Below are 26,387 nucleotides of genomic sequence, written 5' to 3' on the forward strand. Positions count from 1 at the left end.
TTATTTACCGTCACTTGATTGAACAGATATTTACTGAGTAGCTGCCATGTCACTGTGCTGAGGGTTAAGAGTACAAGTATGGTCCATGTTCTTGTGTAGAGTAGGATGAAGGTGAGAAATTCACACATTAGTAGATCATTTCAATACAGAGTGGTAAATAAATGCTCAAGCATGCCATTGGGGGTAAACAATTTAGGTCTCCTCAGCCATTTTCACCTGAGTTTTTTGTTGTTGTTGTTGTTTGTTTGTTTGTTTTTTACCAGTTTCTATAGGAGAGGATATTTTGATGGACATGGATGGAAGGGAGAAATAATACACATATACTCAAGAAGTGCATCCTAAATAAGAGTCTTCGGAAAAGGGTAATTGAGGATAATCATTGCTACATAATATTTTGATGGCCTCTCCTCCCCTATTGAGAACTAACTTACAGGTTACTTTAAATAAATCTTATGAACTCTCAGTGCCGCAAAGAGAGGTTAATAAGATCTTTTTCCCACCAAAGGAATCTTGCACGATTGGACTGGATGAGCCCCACTCTTCATCTTGATCTATGCTATAACCAACAGCTCATCCTAACAAAACCCTGTTCTGTGATGGCACCACTTTGAGGTGTTGTTGGCCATTTGTCGGCTCTGTTTTCCCTGAAAGCCTGGAATTGTGTTTCAGTTGTTGGCTAGACACATTGAGCTCAGGGACACTTCCTAGGTAAAACCAGAGTATTTCGGTAACCTGGGACCTTCAAAAAACAAGGACAATGGCTTGCTGAGAACTATACATCCTCTATGGAATTGACCCTGCTTTTCTAAAGATTTACCTTGAACTTAAATGCTTACCTGGTCTTCAAGTGCCAGGGATAACTTTTCTGGGGCGTATGCCCTGGCATCTGTCTCCCCACCCAGTCTGGATCCAGTGAGCCTCTTTTCTGTGCCTACAGCACCCTATATTTCCTTTGTTGCAGCCTACTCAGAGTCAGGCCGGGCTTCTCAGGTTGAGTACATGTCTCTAGAATGCTAAGTCTGCCCAAGATTTCTGACGCCAGCTGCAAGTTTAGGGGTCCTCGGAGACACCCTCAGGTTCAATAATTCACTAGAAAGTCTTGCAGAACTCACTGAAAGCACTATCCTTAACCAGCCAAAAGCAGAGATGCATAGAGAGAAGTCCAGGAGGGTAGGGAGGGCTAGATCATCCTCAGGGATGTGTTATCTTCCTGGCACATCCATGTGTGACAATACACAGAGTATTGACAACCAGGGAAGCCCGCCCAAGCGTTAGTGTCAGAGTTTTAATTGAAGCTTCATTACATAGGCATGCTTGATTGAGCCCTGGCACAGTGGCTGAACTCAATCTCCAGACCCCACCCCTCCCAGGGGGCAGGCCAATATCACATGGCTCAAGCCCCAAGCCTCTAATCATGTGGTTGATCTTTCTGGCAAGAGAGATGCCCATCCTGAGTCCTTTGTCTGCATTAGCTATCAGGTGTAGTGGGAGGGGCCCACCAGGAATGAAAGACCTTCCAATCACTGGAAAATCCCAAGGGTTCACAGGTTACTTCCCAGGGATCAGGGATGAAGGCCCACCAAATTCTTTGTTACACACAGTCCCCATGACACTGTATTTATTGCTGCGTGTTTACTGGTCTTTCTCATTAACTTCTTGAGGGCGGGGAATATGCTGCCCTGTTCATCATGGTCTTTGCAGCAAATACAAAGTGGGTGCTCAGAAAATATTTACTGTATGAATGAGCAACAAACTTCAATTTTTAGGCAGATTTTATTCAGGCATTAATTCTAAACCATCACCATTGGGAGTTGTTAAAATCCTAAGGCACATGTAGCTAAGGCAGTTGTCCCCATCTAGATTCTTCCTGTGCACTGCCTACTGATTTTCTCCTGTATCTCATGCCAGTCCACTCCTTACCACATCCAAGACACTTCAGTCAGAGTAGTGGCTCTCTTATCCTGAGACTGATATATTTAATGCAGTATGGAAATTCACAGTCTCCATCCACTGTTTTTATTAGTTCTGGCTCCTAGCTACTGCACAGAACCTTGTAAATGCAGGAATAATATCAAGTTTCTTTCCTTAAAATGCTTTCTCTGTGCGAAACTGCCCCCTTTACTTGCCTTAATCCTTTCTGCTGCTGTGGTACGGCTAAAGTGGGGTGACAACGTGGCAGAGAGGCTTTGACTGCCCTGACTTTCATCTATTCAAAGCTGCTTCCAGGTGATTACATTATGAAGTAGTCATTTTTTAAAGGCAAAAGTCCTTCCCTCTATGACTTAAACCACCTGTATTTCGTGATTATTTTTTATGTCACAGTAATCAATATCTCCCTGACTACCCAGAATACTCCTTCCCACTGACTATGTCAGTCTAAGATTTTATTTCTTACTTTTAGGAAAAGGTTCCACAGTGTGGAATGTATGCCGAGGATAACAGTAGAAAATGGCAGGGGCCGGACAAGACCTGAAGAGCAAACCCTCCCTCTGAGGGCAGCAGGGGTGGGTGATTCTCCTGGTCTAACAGTGGCTGTTGGCGTGTCCCCAGATAAGAGTTTTGCTATGCCAACGTTGAAGTGGCATTAGCTCACCAGCTGCTGAGCGCTCAGTCTTTTCTGGACTGTGGCTTGCTCCCGGAGCTGGGAGACGTCTGAGGAGTGGGTGGCGGGTAGAGGAGTGTTTGTGGGGGTCAAGGGAGGATGTTTCACTAGCGTTGGCCTCATTTCAGGAGAATACAAAGCCTCCCTACAAAAAGTTAAGATGGTTTAAAAATTGCTTGAATATTCCAAATCCTTTCCGGAAATTTGAGAAAATAAAAGTAAGCAAAAAGATGTTCTCACCCTTCCTTATAACACTATAAAATATATTAAAAGGACATTGGTTTTATCCAAGGTCATAAATGTTCAAAGTCCACCCCTTGTAGAACCAGTGATGTGAGAGACCATGCTGGTCCTTTTCTTCTCGTCACTTCTCTTTCTCTTCCTTTCCTCCTTTGATACAGAACAATAGGAAGATTGAGACAATGGGGCAGGCTTGCAGCAGCTTTTATGGGGAGCGTGCTGTTGGCTTGCGGAGCGCCACCTGAAGGGATAACAATTCTGTGAGAGGTGAGGTGAAGGGGAGCCCAGGTCCCATCCACATCCAACCCCTGACAGAAAGGCACACTCGCTATTGTGTGTATGGAGTAACAGTGACATCCTGTGGCCAGTCTGGTTGATCTAAGTGGCTCCTTTATAGATAAAGAAGACCATTTTGTCTGCACTGAAAGGTGAGCCCTAGTTGGCTCCTTCTTCAGACAATACACAAAAGAGGGAAGGGCTGGATTCTCACCGCAGGCTTTCTGGCGTCTCCGTCTGGGCAGCTGTCTCTGATTTCGGTGGGGGGAGATTCTTGGGACAGAAATTATGTCTGTTTTTATGCTTGATCAATTTAAATGTTACCATTTGAGTGTTGAGTGAACCATAATAATAACCATGAGAACAGTGTGAGAAAATAGCGACAGGAGAGAGAAGCACTTTGCTTCTTTATAAGACTTCCCAGAGGATGAAAGCAGAATAATCTGTTACTTAAAAATGCCCAAATTGCTTGACATTTAGCTGCTTTACTTTTTTTAAGTTTTGGAAGCAATAACTTTATTTTGACCTTACTTAATAGAGAAGAGGGCCGGGCAAGAAAACAACTCTGATCTTAAGTTGTGGTAACATACTTACGAAATCAGGCGATGCTGCCAAGTCCGTGGCTGTGCTCACTGGGGCCTGGGAGTTTGTGGTTCCAAGACTTGAATGTGTGACCTCCCATGGGGTGGAATGCAGGTGGGCCCCTGCTGGCACCTGGCTTTGGGTGTGATCAAAGAGCGCGTGTGAAACGCGGGCTCTGGCATGGTGGCCGGTGTGAGTTGAAGGAATTCATTCAACTCAACAAGATGGGGGTGTCCGCCATCTTGTGGTTTCTATCAGAAAGGTGCTGTTGCCCTGAGACTCTTTCCTAGGTGTCCCCAGGGTCCTGCTCAGGGTATAAGGCAAGGGAAACTTGGAAGTTAACAAGGAAAGTTACGCTCCGGAGATACACAGACCTGGGTTCCAATCCCAGCTCACCACTCACTGGCTCTATGGCCTTGGGCAAATTCCTTAGCTATTTGGAGTCACAATTTTCTCAGTCTGAGGAAAGGGTTAACAATAAGCACCTCCTTCTTGGGGTGAGGGGAGGAATACATGGCCTAGGCAGGGTGAGCGCCCTGTGTGTGTGGCCTGGGCCACAGAGCCGCACGGGGAGCTGCCACACTTGTTGCTGCGTCCATAGGCATGGGCCCTGGGCTGAAGGCAACTTGGTAGGAGGGCTCCCTGTCCCTCTTTCTCGGAACTTGGCCAAAGATCTCTGTCCCTGTCAACTGCAGCAGGTTTGGGTTGCGGGCAGGAAAAAGCGAGAAGCGAGTGTGTGTGTGTGCGTGCGCACGGTGTGTATAGTGTGGGGTGTATGTGGTGTGGTGTGTGTGTGTGGTGTGGTGTATATGGTATGTATGTGTGGGGTGTGTACGTATGTGGTGTGATGTGTGGGGTGTGGCATATGGGTATGTCGTGGTGCGTGTATGTATGTACATTGGTGGTATGTGTGTTACGTGCACATGTGGTGTGGTGTGTATGATGTATGGTGTGTGTGTGGTATATGTGTGTATGGATGTGGTTGTATGCGTGTGGTTGTATATGTGTGGTGTGTGTCTGATGTGTGTGTATGTGGTGCTGTGTATGTGTGTGAATGTAATATGTGTGTGTGTGTGTGTGTGTGTTATGTGTTTGTCTACATGATGGTGTATACGTGTTGTGGTGGATGTGTGTATGTGGTAGTGTGCTTGTGTATGTGGTGGTGTGTGTGGGGTATGTATATATGGCAGTGTGTATGTGGTGTGTGTGTATGTGATGGTATATGTGTGTGGGGTATGTGTGGGGTATGTGCATATACGGTAATGTGTGCGTGCATGTGTGTGTGTGTGTGTGTGTGTGGTGTGGTGCTTGTGTGAGCCCACGCATGCACACACACACGCCTTCACTGGCCCATCGTGGACGACTTGGTGTGGATGGTTGGCCTCAGCAGAGCAAGATGTGAGGGCTGCCCAGAGGGTGATCTCCAGGCTCAGGATGGGAATAGAAGAAACAAAAGGGGAGGGAAGAAGGGTTAGGTAAGCCAAGAAAATGCCAATAAAGGAAGGAAATGGAGAGGATTAGTCAAAAGTAAGACTTTCAGCACTGAGTATTCTCTTAGGCCATTTTAAAGTTCTCCAAAATCATGATAACTTAATTCCTGTGTCAATAATGGTTTCACATACTTTCTGTCTAGTGGCAGAAAAAAGGGCAAGCCAGAATTTCCTCTCAAAGGGCAAAAATCTCCTTTTTTAGTCCAGAGGTGACTTAACTGAGAACATGAAAGGGATGGCTCGCAGCTATTCGAATCTCTGTCCCAGCTGACCAGCCCATTGTGTGGGGAAAAGTGAGTTTTCCACCTCTCCATTTTCTGTCTATTGCCTGCATTTCTCCCCTTTTCCTCCTGCTCTCCCTCCTTTTCCCTCTGTCTTTCTTAGCGTTTCCCAATCTTGGGGGATGACTCTTGGCCTACGCAGATGGCGCTTACTGACTTTGTCTCGAAAACTTTTTTGCTTTCCAATTTTCTCACAAATTTCTTTATGCCTTTGGGCAGCCACCCTATTTCACTCCAGTTTCTGCTTGTGCTAAGTGACAGATGGATTTCCCACATCCTGGCTGTAAAAGAAAACCAATTTGTTTGAAGATAGGTTCACTTAGGTGTCAATAATAATAAAGGGGAAATAATGTCATAGTGTCTATTGGAGACAGAGTATGAAATCAGTGCCCTTGTAATTACTAGGGGAAAAACAAAGTTGAAGCCCTTAGAGGGTATTTGAAAGGCATCTTGGCTTAAAGATTTGACTGTAGCGACAGAAAGGCAGAGAAATAAAGCAAACCAAGTTTTTACTTGCTTGGACTGAGGTTTGTTCTTCCTGATCATGGGAAGTCTGGGCCAGTAGGGCCAACGATTTCGACCGCCCCTCCATGTTTCTTTGCACTTGGGCAGGGAAGATATTAAGATGGGCCAGTGTGCTCACGTGACATGTGCAAGAGAGAGATTTCTGGGGAACAAATGCTTGAAGTTTCTGATTATACAAATAACAAAGCTAATCACACTTCAAATTTATTTGTGAAAACACATTAAACCCAGTTTTGTACACTAATATTTACACTTTTGAGTATGTGGCCCAGAAGAGTGAATGCGGTTCCAGAAAGTGCTTCATGTAATCAGTGTATGCCCATATGGAAAGCTCCAGGGCAGCCCACAGATGATGCTGACACAATCCAGTTGGCACCTCTCCTCATGTCCTCCCTCCCATTCCCTCCTCCCCCTCCTCATTACCACACTACTGCTTCGCCAGTGTCACGAAAAGAAAGAAAGCTTGAGAGGCACTGGTGCCTGGATGGCTCTTATGACTTTCCATTCCTTTCTCCCTGCCTCTCTTCCTCCCCAAAGATGGAGCTCATGTTAGAAGGTATGAAAGCGTTTTCCTCTCATATTAGGCTGAAATACTGTCTTCTGACTTATCTCCTGAGTATCAGTAGGGATGTTTTTGGTTCTAAGGGACAGAAACCCCAATTTCTAGTGGGGTAAACAGTAAATGACTTTTTTTGGCTCCTGTATTTGCCCAGTCCATAAGCAGGGTGCCTTCAGTGTGTCTCCAATGGTCCAATAGTATAAACCAGGACCCATATCTTTTCTTCTTTCTGCTCCACCCTCCACATTATCTGCTTCATTTTATTTTATTTTATTTTACTTTATCTTATTTTATTTTACTTTATTTTATTTTATTTACTATTATTTTTAAATTTATTTTTGAGGGATGGAGGGAGCGGGGGAGAGAGAGAGAGAGAGAGAGAGAGAGAGAGAGGAGGGGGGAGGGGCAGAGAAAAGGGGAGAGAGGATCTGAAGCAGGCTCTGTTCTGATGCAGCAGGGAGCCTGATGCAGGACTGGAACTTATGAACTGTGAGATCATGACCTGAGCTGAAGGCAGACACTCAACTGACTGAGCCAACCAGGTAGCCCTGTCTGCTTCATTTTAGGGCCAGATACTCTCACAAATTGACTTCCAATGCCATTGGAGTGGCTCCATATCTCCCTATCCATAAAGAGAGAGGGGTAGGGGTAGGAAGAGAAGAGAGTGTATGCGAGTATACACTCAAGTAAGTTTTCTTCTTCTTTCTCTCTGGCTTTTATTTTGGGGGTGTGCATGTTAAAGCCCTGGAAATAAATCCCAGACAACTTTCTGATTGGATATACTTAAGTTCTATACCTGTCCTGAAGTAATTGCTGTATTGCTATGCCTAGGGGCTGTCGGGTGCTAATTGTTTTATGCCAACAGGACCTACCCATGGAGCTGAGGGAGAAAGGGGAAGGCAGAGAAGGCATGGTGCATGCTGTTACTCAACATGCAAGGGATCTCCTCTACCCTTCTTATTCTGTCTTTATAAACTCTGTTTCATTCTCCTCATCATGTGTAAGAATCCATTTGTTTGGAATGTACTTAGTATTAGGATTGGAATGTATTATCTTTATAAAATCAGCAACCTGTATTACTAGTTATTTGAATTGTGTCCATACAATCCCCGTGTCCCACTGAGGGCAGTTCTGCGCCTGACACTTTGGGTGTCCTTCTGTGGGCAGGGCCTCAGTAACTTTCTGGAGGGAATAAATCAAGGGAGGTGCTTGATTTCTTAGTTATGGTACTTCTTCCTGGAACAGAACCAGCACTCCGGGAGTGAGACTATTTAGGGTGTGGTAGGTAGATAAAGCCATATAAGCAGGTGTTAGAAGCTTGAATGAAATAAATTCATTCTTTTCTGGAGTATCTGCTTGAGGTATGGACCATTGACAGGGCAAAGCCTCTTTAGACAGTGAGCTTCTCCAGGCTAAACTGGATGTTTCATCACATTTCTCCCTCCTTCCCCATCTGTTGTTGTTGTTGTTGTTGTTGTTGTTGTTGTTGTTGTTGTTGCTGTTGTTATTTTGCACCAGAAAAAGGAAGGGAATCAATCCACTGGCACATCTATACTCAAACAGGTTTGGTTGTAAAACCTGCAAGTGAAGCAGAGACTGTTCTGCTAGCAAGAACAGTCAGTAAGGATTCTAGGACCAAAGCAAAACTAAAATACAAATTCTCATTTTCTGATTATTTATACTGGGTTACTAATGAAGTAAGTGATAAGCATCAGGTTAAATTCCCACTACCCCTGGGGGTGGTGGTGGTGGTGGTTTGGAAGTGCTGGGAAGGACATGCGCCTGTCAGATGCTGGCAGTGTTAACTGCTTGTCGAATGGAGAGGTGAACGCTAGGCCTTGCCTGCTGCTTTGAGATACTCTAGCATTCCCTAGCAGTTAGTGAAAGGGTTTAAATTAGATACCATTGAGTTCCGACCATCATTCTCTCCCTAGTCTACTAATAAGAACTGAAAAGAGAAGCAGGACATCAACATGTGCTTTTCTACCTGGAAGGCAGGGAGAGACCTTGGGTAGATTAGGGGCCATGCCTGTAGTCAGGTAACCAGTGTGTGTCATCTCCATGACAACCTTTGGGAGCCCCAGGGTTCATGCACCAGTGCAGGCAGGTTATCGGGGTGCTAGGGGCCTGGAGGAGTGCCAGACTTCTCACACTTCACAGCCGAAGACTCAATCATTCATTCTCCTTACCGGAACAGGCAGATTCAGGTTTCTATCTCTTAGTTCTCAGAGTTCTGATTTGTAATCTTATAGATGCTTGGATTCCTTTCTCAGCTCATTATTACCTCTTTCGAGATTTCTCTTGCCAACCACTTTTTTGCTTTATACACTCTTTCAGTGGCTATATTCATTTATTTAATCCCTTGTGCTAGCTTGACACAATTCTGTTTCTTTCAGTTGAGTTTGTGTATCTCTGTTCTTATCTCTTAGGGGTTGTTGTTCAGTCGAAGTCTTGAAGGCAATCTTCTTTCTCATATCTTTATAGGAGGTGCTTTATTTTTCACCTTTCAATCTACCTTTGACGACTCACTGCTTACTTCTTCTCTGGCTTTCATCACATCTCTTCCTCTTGGCTTCCTTTAAATCTTCTTCATCAGCTTGCCCTCCAAGACTGACTTCATTGGATAGATCAGCTGAATGCCCACCAGCCAGGCACATGGGCCAAACCCTAGCCGTGTCAGAGAGGGCTGGTGAGAGGGTCCTCCAGTAATGAAGCTGGCCCCCTCAGGTGAAGGAGAAGCTGAGGCTCTCCACTCTACTCCAGGTGTTTCCTCCTTTCTCTCCCATGGTCTGGTGTCCTTTCTCCTGGACTCCTGCTCCTCCAGCACTTTCTCTCCCCGACCTGGTCTTCCTCCCAGCTACTTCTGCCCTGAAGCTGCCATCTCTCACTGGCAGACAGCAGTGAGCCTCAGAGGAAAGCACAAACCTTCCCCTCAGAAGGCCCTCTGTGGGCAGTATCATGACCCCACTAGTGACAATATGGGCAAATTGTACCGGAATGTGCCACCCATGACATGCCACTAGGGCCTGAGGATTATTTTGAGCTAAAGGCAATTAAAAACCAGCATAGTCGAGAAAAACTCTTCACCTCCCTTTAACTACCTAAAAATAAAGTATAGGGGTGCCTGAGTGGCTCATTTGGTTAAGAGTCCAACTATGGCTCAGGTCATGATCGCACAATTTGTGAGTTCAAGCACTGCATTGGGCTCTCTGCTGTCAGCACAGAGCCTGCTTTGTCCCTCTCTCTCTCTGCCCCTCCCCCACTCATTTACACACACACACACACACACACACACACACACACACACACACACACTTTTTCTCTCTCTCTCTCAAAATAAATAAACTTAAATAAATAAAGTATAAATTTCCCTATTTTCAAAGGAAACTTACATGTATAAAGTCCCATTTATAAAGATATCTCAGAGAGCTACTCCTTGGAGACAACTCCTACCACCCAAAGACTCACATCCTCCTAATGGACCGTTTTTATTTATCACACATCTCTTTGTGGCCCCTGCTCTCCCTGCCCCGCTCTGCCCATAACTACATGCCCGGACCAGAAGTCCCCTTGTCCTTTGTTTGGCTTAGGATGGTATATAAATCACAGTCTTAACTGGCTGCCTCCTTGTGTCTCACCTAATTAAACCATTTTCTCCTCTTGTTAATCTGTCTTTTATCAGTTTGGTTCTCAGGTCCCAGATGTTGAAAGTAGGAGGGCAGAAGGAAAAAGATTTTCCTTCCTATAGTGGCCATAGCAATTTGTTCCTAGCTGGTGCCCTTGAAGATGTCGATCTTACATGCGTATTATAAATATTTTATCTGTAGTCTCCTTTCAAGAACATTCCTTCATGTGTGTGTGAACTAAGGCTCCCATCCTTGAGATGGGTCTATGTTTATATTAAGACGTGAGGTGTTACTGCCATCTCCAGGTTTCTTCCACACTTTCCACCTTGGAGGAGGGTCCTGTTGAATATTCCAGGCTCTGATTCCATCACACATGCCTTCCCCCCCCGCCCCCCCCCCCCCCCCCCCCGCAGGGCCAGGGTCTCCCCATCAGCCTGTCTGTTACTTCCTCCCCATTGTCAGAAACAAGAGGAAGGGTATCCACCAGGCTTTCCTTTCCTGTTCAGGTTGGTCTATCTCTTTTTACCCACTTGGTGAAAGAAGCATTGGAGATATATTAAGAGAAGACATGAAATGTGGTAATTCTGCTAAGGTTGGAGAAATTCTGACTGAGTTGCAGCTAGAAAGCAGCTTGTTAAACACCAGCCGAGGCAGAAGGTTTCGTCTCATTGGAACGCTACTTACTCAATGCTTGAACAGCTCTTGGAACAGCAGGAACCTGGGAGTGTCTCTGGATACAAAAGGCAAGCATGGTAGATGTTAAACTGGCATTCATTTATTGGAATCCATGTTGGGTACTTTTCTCATTTCTCTCCCGGGAAGACCTTGTTGGTGGTATCTTTGAGTTAGATACACTCATATTTCAGACACTTAGGTCTCTTGCTTAGAGGGAAGACAGGCCAGATTTGAAAACGAAGTTGACATTCCTGTCATAGCACAAACAAAAGATGTTGTCACAAAAAAAGAGAAGGAGGGAGAGAGAGAGTTTTTTGTTTTTGTTTTCATTTTTAGTTGAGAAAAATGTCACATGTATTGGATCCGCATTTCAAAGGGTGGAGCACAAACACAGGATGCATACATCAGTCACTGGAAGGGTGTCGCAGTCAACAAATTAATACAGACCATGTCTACCTCCTCTACATTTTGCCCTTCTTCTTGTGCATGCTATTGATTGATATACCTCAGGGAGGAGATTCTTCTGACTCAGACACTAAGCAAGTTCCTAAAGAAAATATCAGCTTTAAAAGGGAATAGAGGAAGTAGCAGCGGCAGCAAAAAATCGCTAATCTTTCATTTATAAGAGCTACTGAACATCTGGAGAGCAGGCGGCTCCTTTAACCCCTGGAGTGCAGGAACAAATGAGCACCAAAGGGCAGCCCATGCTAATGTGGTGTCATTAATTTGAATACAATGGAGGGCCCTATAATAAACATCTACAGAGCCATCTGGGTATTCCTTTATACCTTGCTTGGCTCCTTGGGGCACTGGAAGCACAGCTTAATGGGAGAAGAAATTCTTTTGAGGTTGAAGAACAGCGAAGATATCTTTAAAGAGGAACACTTAATTTAAAAAGAAATGCATAATGGCCAAAGTGAAAAAAGATCAAATAATTCATAGGAAAAATATGTTTTAAACTATCCATGGGGGTGTTCCTGAAATTAATATTTATGTCTGTTTCTTGCCCAGCATTTATAGAATTTTAAACCAAATGTCAGTGTGTTGGGGAAGAATAGGGGAATCACATGCATCGGGAATGATTAATGTCAAGTTCATATTTTGGGGGAGAGGATGAGGTCTGGAATCCGGTTGAAACCAGGCAAGTTTTTCTATCACCCTTCCATGGGGTACTCCATCTGAGGAGTCTTAAATCCATTACAAAAATAGGAATTGAGATTATAATACTTGTTCTCTTTCCTATTCTCAGGGGGCTTGTGGGATAATGTCAACATGTGGGGGAGTTGCTCTGTACAGAAGCCTGAGATAAACAATCAGTGTAGGAATTAAAGTTGTCTTATAGCCATTGTAGGCTCCAATTTTAGAAATAGGGAAATATTTCTAAGCATCCCCTTTCCTTCAATTCAGAAAGATTTCCCCACATCTGCCTAGTGCAGAGACTGCATAGGACAGCCAGGCGTTGGGTCTGCCCATGGATTGGGCTGGTTGGCTCATGTGGGGTTTTGAAATATTTTGAGGTAGTTGCCAACATTGACAAGAAAATCCAGATTTTTAATTTTTCTTAAAAAATGGAAAAATCTGGCAGCGATGGTGCTCTCAATATGACACAGCAGAACTCAACGGGAGAAGAGTTTGGGTGTAACCCCTACACTTGATCCTCTCTCTGGTTGCTACACTCATGTGGGTTTGTTTACAGGCATTTGGGTTGGCACTGCTTGTCTCGAGGAAGCTTTGGAAGGTGATTTCCAGGATGCAGGTGTAATAGTTAATCTATCCATCCATCCATCCATCCATCCATCCATCCATCCAATAAACAGATTTATTTTAAGGAATCGGCTCTCACGACTACAGAGGCTGAGAATTTCAGACCCAGGAGAGCTGATAGTATAAGTCCAAGTCCAAATTCAAGCCTAAAGACAGGAGAAGACTGGTGTCCCAACTCAGAGACAGCCAGGCAGAGAGAAAGAATTCCTCTGGACTCAGATTTTTATTCTATTCAGGCCTTCAATGGAGTCTATGAGGCCTACCCACATTGGGAATCATTCTGCTGATTCAAATATTAGTCTCTTCCAGAAACACCCTGAGCAGACATAAGACATACCCAGAAATAACATATAACCAAATACCTGGGCACCTTATGGATTGACACATAAAATGAACCATTACACAAACCTGATAACCTTCTAGCTTGGATGAGCAGAGAGCAGATTCCCTATGTGTATATCATTTATCTAAAACGTTGACAAGACCACTTGGTCGGAAAGGACTCTCAACCAGACAGGTATCCAGTGTGATGTGAGAGGGCTGGAGAGAAAAAGGTTCAAGCTGAGTAGGTCTCAAAAAGAAAGCACCTGCTGACCCAATGGACCTGTTCATTTCTTTCTCAAAGTTCTCTGGGTACCTTCAGTTTTGATGTCATAACAAGCTACTAAACAGGTCTGAAAGTCTATGTACATGTGGGAAATAAGGATGTCCACACGGTGAGGGCTGTAATATTCTACTCACCGAGACTCTGACAATTAACTGGGCATGAGAGTCTGCCCAAGATCCGGAGTGGATCCCAGGAGTAGCACCACCGAGAACCTTTCCAGGGAAGTCCTGGGGAAAGCAAGAGGCTGCCCTTTTTGGGACACACATCATTATCCACACTGGCTAAAGCTTCCTGGGTATTGGAGGTATTTAAGATTGGATGAGAAGAAGTCAAGCAGAGCATCTGGCCCTTAGAAACAGTGAGAATCCTAGTCAGAATATTGGCCCAATATCGTAAAAAATGGTGAAACTGTTTTCACTCAATGGCAAATTGAAGGGCACAGTGGTAGCCCCAGTCCCTATTCACTGTGGATGAGCTGGGAGGGGGTATGGCAGCTAGAGTAATTATTTTTCATCCAAAGCCTTGAAATGAAGTAGCCACGTACAAAATGCTGTGTACCCCATGAAACATAAGAATAATATATGCTAGCTTAGTTCTCTTTTTTGACTATTGCTTAAATATAACTGTAGACAGTTTCACTTTCCTCGTTTCATAAAAATCACTTCAAATGAATGCCCACTTGGTGGCTGATTTCCATCAGCATCAGATCTTGAAATCCTTGCCCCGTTTGCTTTTTGCAGGTGTTCATGCCTGCTCAGCCCCCTCCTGGGCTGTGGGCATTCCTAGCAGGGCTAAGAAAGGACTAGCACAGCCGTTCCACTGTCTCTCAATGAGAACTCCCTCTCCGGGGCCCTCGCCTACCCCCTGCCCTTCAGACAGGGAGGCCAACCTGTCCAAGTGGGCGTGAGTGGTCATGATTTAAGCAGTGCCAAGTGCTCAGCTCTCCACCGGGAGCTGAGTTCTCTGCCTCGTAGCATTCCTGGCCATCTGGGCTGGGAGACGGAGACCACCATGGCACCAGAATAACCTTGGCCAGTTCTTCCGCAACTTCTGCTTTAGGAATTGCCATGCTCAACACCGCGGCATGTGACACCAGGCTCACGGACACCGTGTGACCTGGAAAGGCACTGTCCTATTCTCTCACCTGGAGTGCCCCTCTCTTCCACCCTGCCCCCACACTCACTTAACATTCTGCCTTCCAAGCCCATGGAAGGAGTGCTTCCTTACTGGATGCGAGGCCAGCCTGAGCATGCACACGAATGTGTGCACACGTGCATGCGCGCACACACACACACACACACACACACACACACTCATAGACTCTGAATTCCTATCTTCCTCATAGGAGGCAAAGGGCTCCCCACAATGGCTTATGAGGCAATAACTAATTGCGCCCTGCAGGGAGCAAGGGGCAGTCAGGCTGGGGATCAAGTTTGATACAGTCTTGGAGAAGAAATGCTCTGGGGTTTATTTTGCTGTGCCCGGGAGTCTTAGTGCACATGTTCTCAGTTACCATTACTCTCTTTGTCTTCATGAGCAACTTTCCTCTTTCAATCTCTTTGCCGGCATCAGTAACCACACACACAAATGCCTGCTACCCCGAAAGACTCCAACCATCACTTAACATATTGTCTTCATTTGTTTCACATTGGATTTGATGGCCTTTCATGACCTTTCAGGTTGAATCATCCTTAAGGCTACAAAATGATTTTTGAAAAAGTGTGTGTGTGTGTGTGTGTGTGTGTGTGTGTGAGAGAGAGAGAGAGAGAGAGAGAGAGAGAGAGAGATAGCAGAGGGGCATATGTTTCATCTCTCCTGCCACCACCCTAGTCCAAGCTACTGAATTTGTCACTGGGTTGTGCAATGGTCTCTACCTTGTCTTTCTGCTTTGGCTTTGTCTTCTTCAATCTATTCTCTTCATAGAAGCCAAAGTGATTTTTCAAAAATGCAAACTGTGTCTTTCCTTTCACTTAACTGAACAAATATTTATTGACCACCTATTATGCACCAAGCATTGTTCCAGGTGTTAGGATTATCAGGGAGAATTAAACGACAAAGACCCTATGAGACTTACATTTTAATGGCTCTTATAGTTCTTAGGCTAAAGTCACAGCCTTAAAATGATTGATAACAAAGTGATGCTTGATCTGATGTCTGCCCAAATTCCTAACTTCTTGAACCTCTCTTTCTAGCCACACTGGGATGTGTCAAGAACTTCTCTCCTTGGGGTCTTCATGCAAGCTGTTGGCTTTTCCCACCCTGTCACTTACCTTACTTGGCTGCTTCGCGTCTTTCACATCTCAGCTCACTGTCCTTTGCTCAGTGATTTCTTCTCTGGCTCTTTCAATCTATACGAAGTTCCCTTCTGATACTCTTTCTCTTAATACTTTTCCCTTTTCTTTTCTAACACTTATCACACAATATATTCCATGATCCCAATACTATATAACTGCTGTCTGTCTTCCCCACTGGACTGCAAGCCTCTGGCTAGTAGCAATCTGGTCTGTTTTGTATTTTGTTATATCATCTTTCAAGTAGTGTTCAACAAACATTTGAAAAATGAATGAATGAATGAATAAGAAAAGTGAAAGGTGTTGACAAACTAAAAATAGCTTTGTAGATATATCATAGAAATATTTAGGTTTTTACAGAATTCCTCAACTTTTCATCTTTCTTTTCCTTTTCTTTTTTTAAAGGGGAGTATTTATACAGAATATATTTCATGACTGTCAAGGTTGAAAGAGATTTATACAGAATATATTTCATGACTGTCAAGGTTGAGATTTTACCTGCTTACAAGCTAACAATTTATCTTGTCATACTTTGATGGATTCTGGCAGAAGCCATGAGACTCCTGGGTCAGAGACAATGGACTTTATTACTCACAGAACAGCAAGTAGCACAAGCATCAGTAAATTTCTTCCCCTTCTCCCATGTCCCATAGGGATAATGGGGATGGACCCAGAGGGATGTTACAGAAGAGGGTTCCTGAGTATAGGGAATCTTTTATAATGGACAGTAAACATGCTTGCCCTTTCCTCCAGAGGAAGATACTATCTTTATCTTTTTAAGACTATAAGCAAATCTGCCTTTTGTTCTGTGGGGAGACACCATCTCTATCTTCCAAGGCTGTTTACTTTACAAACACCCTGGAAAATAGTCTCAGAGAAAGGCATTTAGTGCATTGCTCACAAGAGGTGCTGAAATATTAGAGACCTATGGAGAATTTTCTCTAACAATATCCATCCCTCAGTTTTACACCATCTTAGCTTCTGGTGAACTTTCTATGAGTATGTCAACGCTTGGGCTGTTCTGATTAATCTGACGGAGGCTGGAGGCAACTCCAATCAATTTGTCCATGCAGCATTAAGTCCACTATCAACAAGACAGCTCTAAGCAGCAAGATGAGGGCAGCCTGCAGTATTGACCTCAACCAGGGCTGTGGTGTCCTGGATCCAACCTGCTGAACAAATCCCATAAACCTACAGCATTTAACTTGGAAAGTCAGACGATTTTCTCCTTAAGTTTCTGAATTGAACTTTCCTCTTGGCCTGAAGAATTAATCCAGGCAGGGAGGACATATTGGTAATCGCACAGGCTCTGCCTTGGCCCACAAGGAGAAGGTCAAGGGCAATTCTCTTATCAGTAACAATCTTAGTCAATGAGTTGAAGTTAACTTCAAGTTCTTCCAGATCCAAAATAACATCACTAATCTTTTCAGCTAAAGTCAGAGACACATTTTTGACCTGCCTTTTGTTCTGGAGGGAGACACTATCTTCCAAGGGTGTTTGCTTCACAAACACCCTTGGAAGATAGACTAGAAGGAAGGTATTTAGTGTATTATTCACAATAGGTGCAGAAACATTACAGACCCATGGAGAATTTTCCCCCTTTTCTAATTTGATGACTCCGATCATACAGAAAGCTGTCCAGTGGGTGTGCTTAAATAACAAGGCAGTTATCCCTCCTGAAAGTTCTCCCAAATAACCAAAGGTAGCTTCATTTTGGACGGAGCTCCACAGTCATCTGAGGGCTATGTGATATGCTGATGATATTTCCTTAAACATCAGACTTGAAATCTCCTGTGACTATCTCTGAGGTGCAAAGTAGTACCTGGCTTCCACACTAGAAGCACAGTCCCAGGAGTGTCCATGGTCCCCCTGCATAGAAAGTGTTATTTATATTTGATGCCCCCTGTCCCTCTCAGGTGAGACCCGTATCAATTGGAGGGCACAGGCTGACAGTACTTCCAACTTGGTCTTCCAACTGACTGGTAAACCTTAAAAGTTCCTAGTTCATTTTAAATGAGTCTACTACTTTTTTTCTGGCCTGAGCACAATTAGCCCAGCCTGTTCTTGTCCATGCTATCAGATGGGAGCCCCATGAAATGACTGATAGCTACTGATAGGAAATAGTGGTGAAGAAAACACCCAGAAGTGTTGACAGGTGTTTGCTGGGAGGTGTAGGTCCCAGGGCCACCCCTTGCCATTTTTCTAAACTTGTTAGAACCATTGGTGGAGGATGGCAAGCCTAGAAGTCAGTTAAATTTAGTGTTTGCATGAGTTTGGAAAGGTGGCACCAAGGTGTTATCCTTCATGCAGAAGGGTACAGGGAAGTTTATGGAAGACAAATATCATTAGTGTTCATCACTCCCCTGTCTCTCCTAGATTCTGAGATATTCTGTCCTCAAGTGCCAAGATAGTTATAGTTCCTTCCATAGCCATAAAAGTGGTGTGTCCCCTTCTAGGAGCTACGATGTCCTTTTTCTTGATCATCCCCTACTCACACCCAGACTTTCCATTCAGAGGGGTCAAGTGTGAGAGGCACAAAGGCATTTTAATAAAACTTAGAGACTTATCATGTCCCCCCATCTTGGCACATGTGAACCACTCCAGGAGGACTCAATGAATAGCACTTAATCAAGTGATCATCATCTTTATGCTCTATGACCAAGACCAAGTTGGAAGTACTGTCAGTCCAACAGGAGAATCTTGGTGGCTAACCTAGAATAAGTTTGAGTCTCTAGGCCTCCTATCGGTTGTAATGCCACCCAGAGAGTAGACACACTGGGCTGTCTGGGGTTTCTGTTAGAAGAAAGGAAAACGTTTCTTGCCTAATAATAGTCAAGTAGAATCCAGAATTTAAAAAATAAGTTTATATACTTATTTTTATCCAAAAATTTTTATCCAAATTTTCATCCTTATTATAGCCAAGAGAAAATGATTCCTTTCTGGGGACAGCCACATACAGTGACCAAATTGTGTTATGAAAGTATATGGACCAGGAGGAGGTGATGGAGGCCTTTCCAAGTCTCAACAATTCCATTTACCTGTGGATGATAGTGAACATGGAAGGTCTGTTGAATATCTTGACCATTAACTTATAATTGACTAGCTTTTATGATAAAAAGTTCATCATCAGACTGCAGTTGGTCCAGGAAGCCAAAAATATGACACATTAGCTTTAAGGGCTGCAATGTGGCCTTCCTCACAGATAAATGATAATGATAAATGATTCAACCTTTGACAGGAAGTATAAGTCTGGTATATAGAGGTAGTTTATGCATCAGAAACATAGAGTCCTTTCCTTTATGCCCAGTCCATGATGGTGGATGTGTTGTATTCAGTGTGTTGGCCATTTCAATGTGTGGAAGATGATGGATCCAGGCAACAGTGGCAATCTGGACATCACAGACCCAATCAAAAGTTTGATTCCAGCCGGTCTAATCAGAGCACAGACTCTTACTGTGGGCATCTACAGGAGTGACCCAGATGGTTTGATTAGCAGCCATGATATGTTTCCACATTTCATGGCCCCTAAGAGGAGTGTCTTTAATCTGCCAGTCTGTAGTTTTCCAAATGGCAGACCAAATAGCTAAGCTATTGGCAATAGCCCAAGAGACAGGAAAAATATAATATGGTTCATGAAAGGGAATATTGGCCGGAGATATGAGGATTCCTTTGAGTTCTGCCCACTGAGCAGAGCAACCAGACCCTAGCTCTGTACAGCTGGCAGGGAGGTTGAAAAGCCCTAGCAGGCCCAGTGGACACCATCAAGGAAGCCTCTGTGAACCAAGGGCCTTCATAATCCAATGGCTTTTCTTCAGGTGGTGGAATGAGGGATAAAATTTCCCCAAGGGGTGGCTACCACTTTCTCATATAAAGACAAGATGCTTCTGGCAGGGGTGGGGGGAGCGGGCAGGCTTCCTTCTCTTTTGATAAGTGGGACATGTTGGACTCATCCTACCTTATTAGTTGTTGAGTTCTGGTTGACCTACACCAAAAGAATATCAAGAGAGTCATAAGGCCTCTATGGGTCAGGTGTTCAGTGTGGAGAAGAGCCCTGTAGCAAGCCAATAGCTGCTTTTTAAAAATGATGTCCACATTACTCATGCCAGGGAGGTGACCAGACTATAATCCCAAGAGGCACCTCTGAGTGGAAGCTGCCTCCCTTTGCCAAAGGCTCCACTAGGCAAAATCACCAGTCATAGACACTCAAGATCACTGTAGCTTCTTTTGCCTACTGTGAACCTTGCTCAAATCCCATCCGTTGAATTTTGCTCCTCCCTTCTCCCATAGGACCAGGCATAATAGTGACCTGGGTACATGTATCCAACAGTGATGTACAGTTATATTCCTTCTCTTTCTCAAAGTTCCCTGGTATACTCAGGTGGGTGCAAAACGTCCTCCATCCCGCCATTCATAAGTTTGATTCTCTAGGCCCCCTATTGGCTGTGTTGCCATCCAGAGAATAGACCAACTGAGCTCTCTGGGGTTTCTGTTAGAAGAAAAGAAAGAGCTTCTTGCCTAATAATGGTCAACTAGAATCCAGAATTTTAAAAATAGGTTTATATACTGTTTCCCACCCCCTGGCCAAATTTTTATCCTTATTATTGCCCAGGAAGTAGCCAATAGAAAGTGATTCCTTTGAGCAAGAGATTTGAGCAAGGTTCACGGTAAGCAAGAGAAGCTACAGTGACCTTGAGTCTCTATGACTGATGATTTTGCCTCCTGGAGCCTTTGGCAAAGGGAGGCAGCTTCCACTCAGAGGTGCCCCTTGGGATTATGGGATTATGGGATTATCAAAGCAAGTGTGGTAAGGGTAGATAGAGAGGGAGGGATGGGGGCCATGTAGGGTCAATGAGCTAGACGTTGCATTCAGTTTCCCTTTCTAGTGGCTACTTGCTCCCAACTCAACCAACCACCTTCTAATATTTTAGTCTACCTAAAGCTTTATATACTCTTTGTTGACACCATTCATTTTAGCTTTCAGGACTCTTTTCTCAGCTGTCATAGGCATATTGTCTTTTGACTGGGGCTGCAGGCTTGCCAGTTTACTGTAGTGGTAACATTTCTTCTTCCTCTCTCCCTTCAAAAACCAAAGAACCATTTGGGTACCTGCACAATCCTACCTCTTTCTGTTCATCCTCTAAACATTCAGTAACATTTATCACTCCCAATTTGCCTACTGCTTTGGAGAGAACATTCTACCAGATCTCAGGGATTTTTTTCCACATTCTCAAACATGCCCTGCATATCCCTTTTTCTTCTTCTAGAAAGCAAAGCCAGGTATCTGTCAGCATCCCATTATCATCACCGGTATTGCCAAGAGCTGAGGAGAATCTGAGATTTTACCATACTTGCAAGCTAACAATGTAGCTGGTGTGACCTTAAAGTGTTACCCCCAAATTCATATGTTGAAATTCTGCCCCCAAAGATGATGGCATTAGGAGGGGTGGGCCTTTTGGGAGGTACTTAGATCATGAGGGTGAAGTCCCCATGAATGGGATTAGTGTCTTAATAAAAGAGCCTCCAGACAGATCCCTCACTCCTTCTAGAGGTGAGGACATAGAGAGAAGGTGCAAATTATGGACCAGAAAGAGGGCCTTTGCCAGAAAGTAACCATGCTGGCATTTTGATCTTAAACTTTACAGACTCCAGAACTGTGACAAATCAATTTCTGTTGTTTATAAGCCACCCAATCTGTGGTACTTTGTTATGGTGGCCAGAATGGATTAAGACATTAACCTATCAGAGTTTCATGGTTACTTGCAGAACAGATGAGGATTCTGGGTCAGAGGCAGCATGGGACAGCACACAGCATGAGCGTCAGCATATTTGCATCAGCTCCCCTGTTCCCTAAGCCCTGCAAGGGACAAGACAATAGGTCCAGATGGATGCAGTAGGTGTGTTACAGGAGAGAATTCCAAAGCATGTCTACTCTTTGCTCCAGAGGGAAACACTATCTCCATCTTCCATGGTTATTTGCTTTATAGATGTCCTCAAGGAGATAGTTCAGAACAAAAGACAGTTAGTGACCCACTTATAAGATGTGCTGAAATATAAGAGACCAGTGATGAATTGTGTTCCAATAACAACCAATCCTGGGCGACAGAAAGAGCATACTGAATTAATGAATGAGTGAACAGTCTAGATCTGGGTTCAAATCTCAACTGTTCTTTACATTGTTGCGACTTTAAGGATGACTGAATTCTGGTTCCTCATATATAAAACGACATAATTACAATGACCCTTGTCTGAGCATGTACTAAATGCCAAGTACTAGATGAACACTGGGTGTTGTATGAAAGCGATGGATCACGGGAATCTACTTACAAAACCAAGAGCACACTGTACACACTGTATGTTAGCCAATTTGACCATAAATTATATTAAAAAAAAAGAAACGCCAAGTTCTATTCTAAGTGCTTTTAATATTTTATTTATTTAATCCTTACAATAATCTTAGGGAATAGAGACAACTGTTTTTTTTCCATCTCATAAATGAGGAAAGGGGTCACGAACATGCTGTTATTTGCCTAGCATCACACAGCTAGTAGGCACCAAAACCAGGATTTGAATTCATGCAATCTAGTCCACTCTCAATGGTTTTAAATATTGTTCTCTGCTTCTGACTTCAGACCCAATCACAATGCCTGCCTCACCAGGGTGTTGTGTGAAGACGGAAAAGAATTAGATGCTTAATTAGGGACAGTTGTTTCTTTTTTTCTCTTCCTACGGTTGCTTAATTATTAAAAAAAATGCAACTTTTTGGAATCTTTTTTCAAAAATGATGATTATAATTTTATCAAGTAAAAGTGGAAAAATACGTTTCCCTAACAATAAAAGTGGAGAAAGGCTGACCACAGGGTGAAGTGTGGTGACAGGGATTAAACGCAGCCCTCTCCAGGTTGAGAAGGAAAACCACCCACCGTGGGGCCTGGACACCCAGGTGTCTGTGAAAAACTGTGTAGAACTGCAGACTCTGGTCCTGAAATAGCTCTTCCTTCATCGACTCCAGATGAACCAACCCACAGAGAGCACAGCATGAAAGAATTGCCAAAGAAATACTCAGAGAACTCACAACAAGGCCTCCAATTCGTAGCAGCCTAGAACAAGCCAGTCCCTTTGTGGTCCCTTCTGGGTGTTGTAGCTGTGGTAATCTGAGCTGCCTGCTATCATCACCATATACAACAGACCCGGTGTGGGACTCCACTCCATCTTCAAAAGAGAAGAAAAATCTTGCGGTTTCAAAAGAGACATGGCCGAAGTTGTAACTTTAAAAAGCCTATACATTTAGTGAGTATATAACAAGTAAATTTGAAACATATTTAATGGAGATGTATTTATGTGCCATTAATTCTCTTGGAGGCTAACTTATGCATCCCTGCATACTGTTGGCATTCAAAAGATATTGACGTCACACTGCTTAGAATCATTTCAAACAGACACTTGGGCAAAATGAACAAAATGACATTTGATGGATTTTATGATCCAATTACCTATTCCCAAGGTATGCGTTTTCTTTATAATTACATGCTTTTTAGATAAATATGAAAGATTTTTGGTGTGGATTTAGTAATCTTGAAATTCTCATTGTATTCACTTGGCAATGGCCCCCTACTGGGACAAAGGTACTCTGTCGTGTGTAAGTGCTGTTGACTGGGCTGGGTGAAAACTAGGTAAAGAAGAGTAAAGGTACACTCTCCCCATATTGTTCTCAACGTACGCGTCCTGAGAAAACCTAACCCCCCATGAGAGATGATAAATCATACTCACTACTACCTGGGAGAGTGAAGATCAGTCAAAGCCTGAGGAATCATGTTGAAGTCATGCTCTAATGGCACTTTGTACCTTCTACTATTACAGCTTCTTTTTCTGTCCTATTTCTTTACTGCATGTATCCCCTTATGGGCAGTGGATTCCTTAAGGGCCCTGGCTATAACTAAGTCAACTTGGCATGTAGCATCTAGAACAGACAAGGCTTATCACAAATGTTTTCTCTTTTGGGTCTGGTCACATTCTCTCTTTTGCCATGAATGTTACTTTTGCTAAAGGCGGGCACAACTAGTTAACATTCTGATGCCGCTGGTTCTTTGCACATTCTGTTCTGTCTACCAGCAATGCTTTATTCCCTGTACAAATTTTGCTGATTCCTTATTGTCTTTCAGAACTCACCTCAAGAAGTTCCTCTTCCTGAGAGGCTTCTCAAACTCCCCCTGACCAATTTCATGCTGTCTGTGTGGCCCCGGCATCTGTGTAGATGTCTGTCAGAGCTCTTAACATCTGTTCTGTAATTGCTGACTGGCCTTGTGGACACAGGCCACATACTATTTGGTTTTGTTCCCCCAGCATGTAGAAATAGCTCAGAGCTCATTGGAGATCCTCAGGCCAATGTTTGCTGAATTCACAAAAGGATAAATGGCTAAGGAGCAAATGGTAGACACAAAAACAAGCGATGTTTTGTTTTGTTTTGTTTTTAATTTTTGTTTGAGTATAGTTGACACACAATGTTGCATTAGTTTCAGGTGTACAACGTAGTGATTCAGCATCTCTCTATGTTATGCTGTGCTCACCACATGTATAGCTACTGTCTGTCACCACACAGCACTATCACAACATCATTGACTGCATTCCCTAGGCTGTACCTTTTATTCCCATGACGTATTCATTCCATAACTAGCAGCCTATGTCTCCCACTCCCCTTCGCCAATTTTGCCCATCCCTCTGGCCAACATCAGTTAAAACAAGCAATGCTAACACTTAGAAGTTTTATACCATGTTTGGTGATTCTCACATATCAACTCTGTAAGATTAGGATTTGATGAAATTATCCTAGAAAACATTATTAGAAATGTTATCTATTTGATGGCCATAACTCATTTTTCCTTGGTATCAACAGAGCCTCTAAGTTTAGGGGCTTTAGCAGATGCTGTAAGTGCCCCGCTCATTACTGCGTCCCTTATTACTTCAGTGGTCCCCTTTCATCTGTCAGCACCTGTGTTTCTTTGCCTGAGGGCTTTCTCTGCCTTCCAAAGCCTACTTTGCCCACTTGCTCTGCAAACTGGAAGTGCTGGGGAATTGATGCCTTCCACCAGCATCTGTCAATCAATGACCAACAGTACAAATACCCCAGCTTCCACACCCCTCACATGGGATAACTCTGAGGTTTGTGTTCTGTACTGGCTCAGTGGGACTGAGCCCTAGCTCCCCACATTGGTGACCTATACTGGCTTCATTTTCTTCTCTGTTTTGCTTTCTTGCTCCCCAAACAGCATTTACTGGGATCATTATCATGAAAAGCCACATTTGCTATTAGAGAGACTTCAGTCTTTTTCGGAATGAATAGTTAGGATGTCATATTCTTCATCCATGAGTTTGGGTCTGCAGCATAGTTTTAACTACTGTAATTTGATGATCAGAGTCCTTTATTCATCAAGTTAAGATTTCTTTTCCTAAAAAATTTCTCTTCTGAAAGCTAGTCACTTTTGATAAACTCTAGAGAATGTATCTCTCATTGGTACAGGGATCCTGCCTCCAAAGTTAGCAATAAGGGAATATGAAAATCCTTTGTGACTGAAACCAGAAAAAATCAAAACCTAATGGATCTGGGAAGAGCAATACAAAGTCAAATTGTGGAGTGAGAAAGAATTCTAGGCTAGCAAAGATAAACTGTTATAAAATTTTCATACATGTTTAAAGAAAAGTTGCAAGGGTCAAAGAGGGTATGTGGGGTTGTATTAGTTTCTTATTGCTGCTGCAACAAATTACCACAATGTAGTGGCTTAAAACAAGGCAAATGTTCTGTCTTATAGTTATGGAGGCCTTAAATGTGAAATGGGTCTCATGAGCTTAAAATCAAGATGTTGGTGAGGTTGCATTCCATCAGGAGGGTTTAGGGAAGAATCTGTTTTCTTGCCTTTTCCAGTTTTTGGAGGTCACCTATATCTCTTGGATACTGGCTCTCTTCCATCTCCAAGCCAGCAATGGCCAGTTAAGTCTTTGTCAAGATGCCATCACTCTGATTCTGATTCTTTAGCCCCATTTAAGAGCCATGGTGATCACATTGGACCATTCAGATGATCTAGGATAATTTATTAAGGTCAGCTGATTAGCAACTCAATTCCATCTGCAACCTTAATTCCCACTTGCCATGTAACATAATTTATCCATTCGTTCTGGAGATTAGGCTGTGGGAGCCATTATTCTGCGTACTGAAGGAGTATTGGGACAATCATGGATACACTTAAAAAGAGCATCACAGAAGCAAGTGTTACCCATGGCCTGACACAGAGAAGAGGATGTTTTGGTGAAGCGGTTCCCCCAAAGTGGGGTTTCCTTGCCCAGAGCATACGTATTTGGGAGGATGGTGCTGCAAACCACGTAGTCTAAGAGAAACTTCTTTAAAAAAATCACCAAATTCCTCTCATTCTCTTTCTGTTTGCATCCATTTGTATTCTGACCACTTGGTTTCCCATTTATTTTGATTACAACTTGAGAAGATACCAGGAAGCTCACAATAAACATCTGATTTATAAACTGACATTATGTTATGTTTCTCTTATGTGATAAATAAATCTCTCCATGAGTTGGGTTAGTGTGCTTTTATATTGTATATGAATATCTTATCTGATCTACCTATTTCTCCATCCTTCTATCTGGACTCTGCAAGCTTGATTAATGTGATCATGCCCCTGAGCCATTTATCCACTCTCTAGGCATTAGTAACTTTTCTGACAATGGAATCCTGGACGTTGTTGAATTCTACTCTGTGGTGAATTGTCTGGGGGCTAGCTGGCCTTCATATGCAGCTTCCTATATTGCTATGTGGTGTGCATTTACAAAAAAACCCAAAAAACCCAAAAAACTACAAGTCCATAT

Source organism: Panthera leo, chromosome D3 (assembly GCF_018350215.1).
Source record: "Panthera leo isolate Ple1 chromosome D3, P.leo_Ple1_pat1.1, whole genome shotgun sequence".
NCBI classification, from domain to species: domain Eukaryota; kingdom Metazoa; phylum Chordata; class Mammalia; order Carnivora; family Felidae; genus Panthera; species Panthera leo.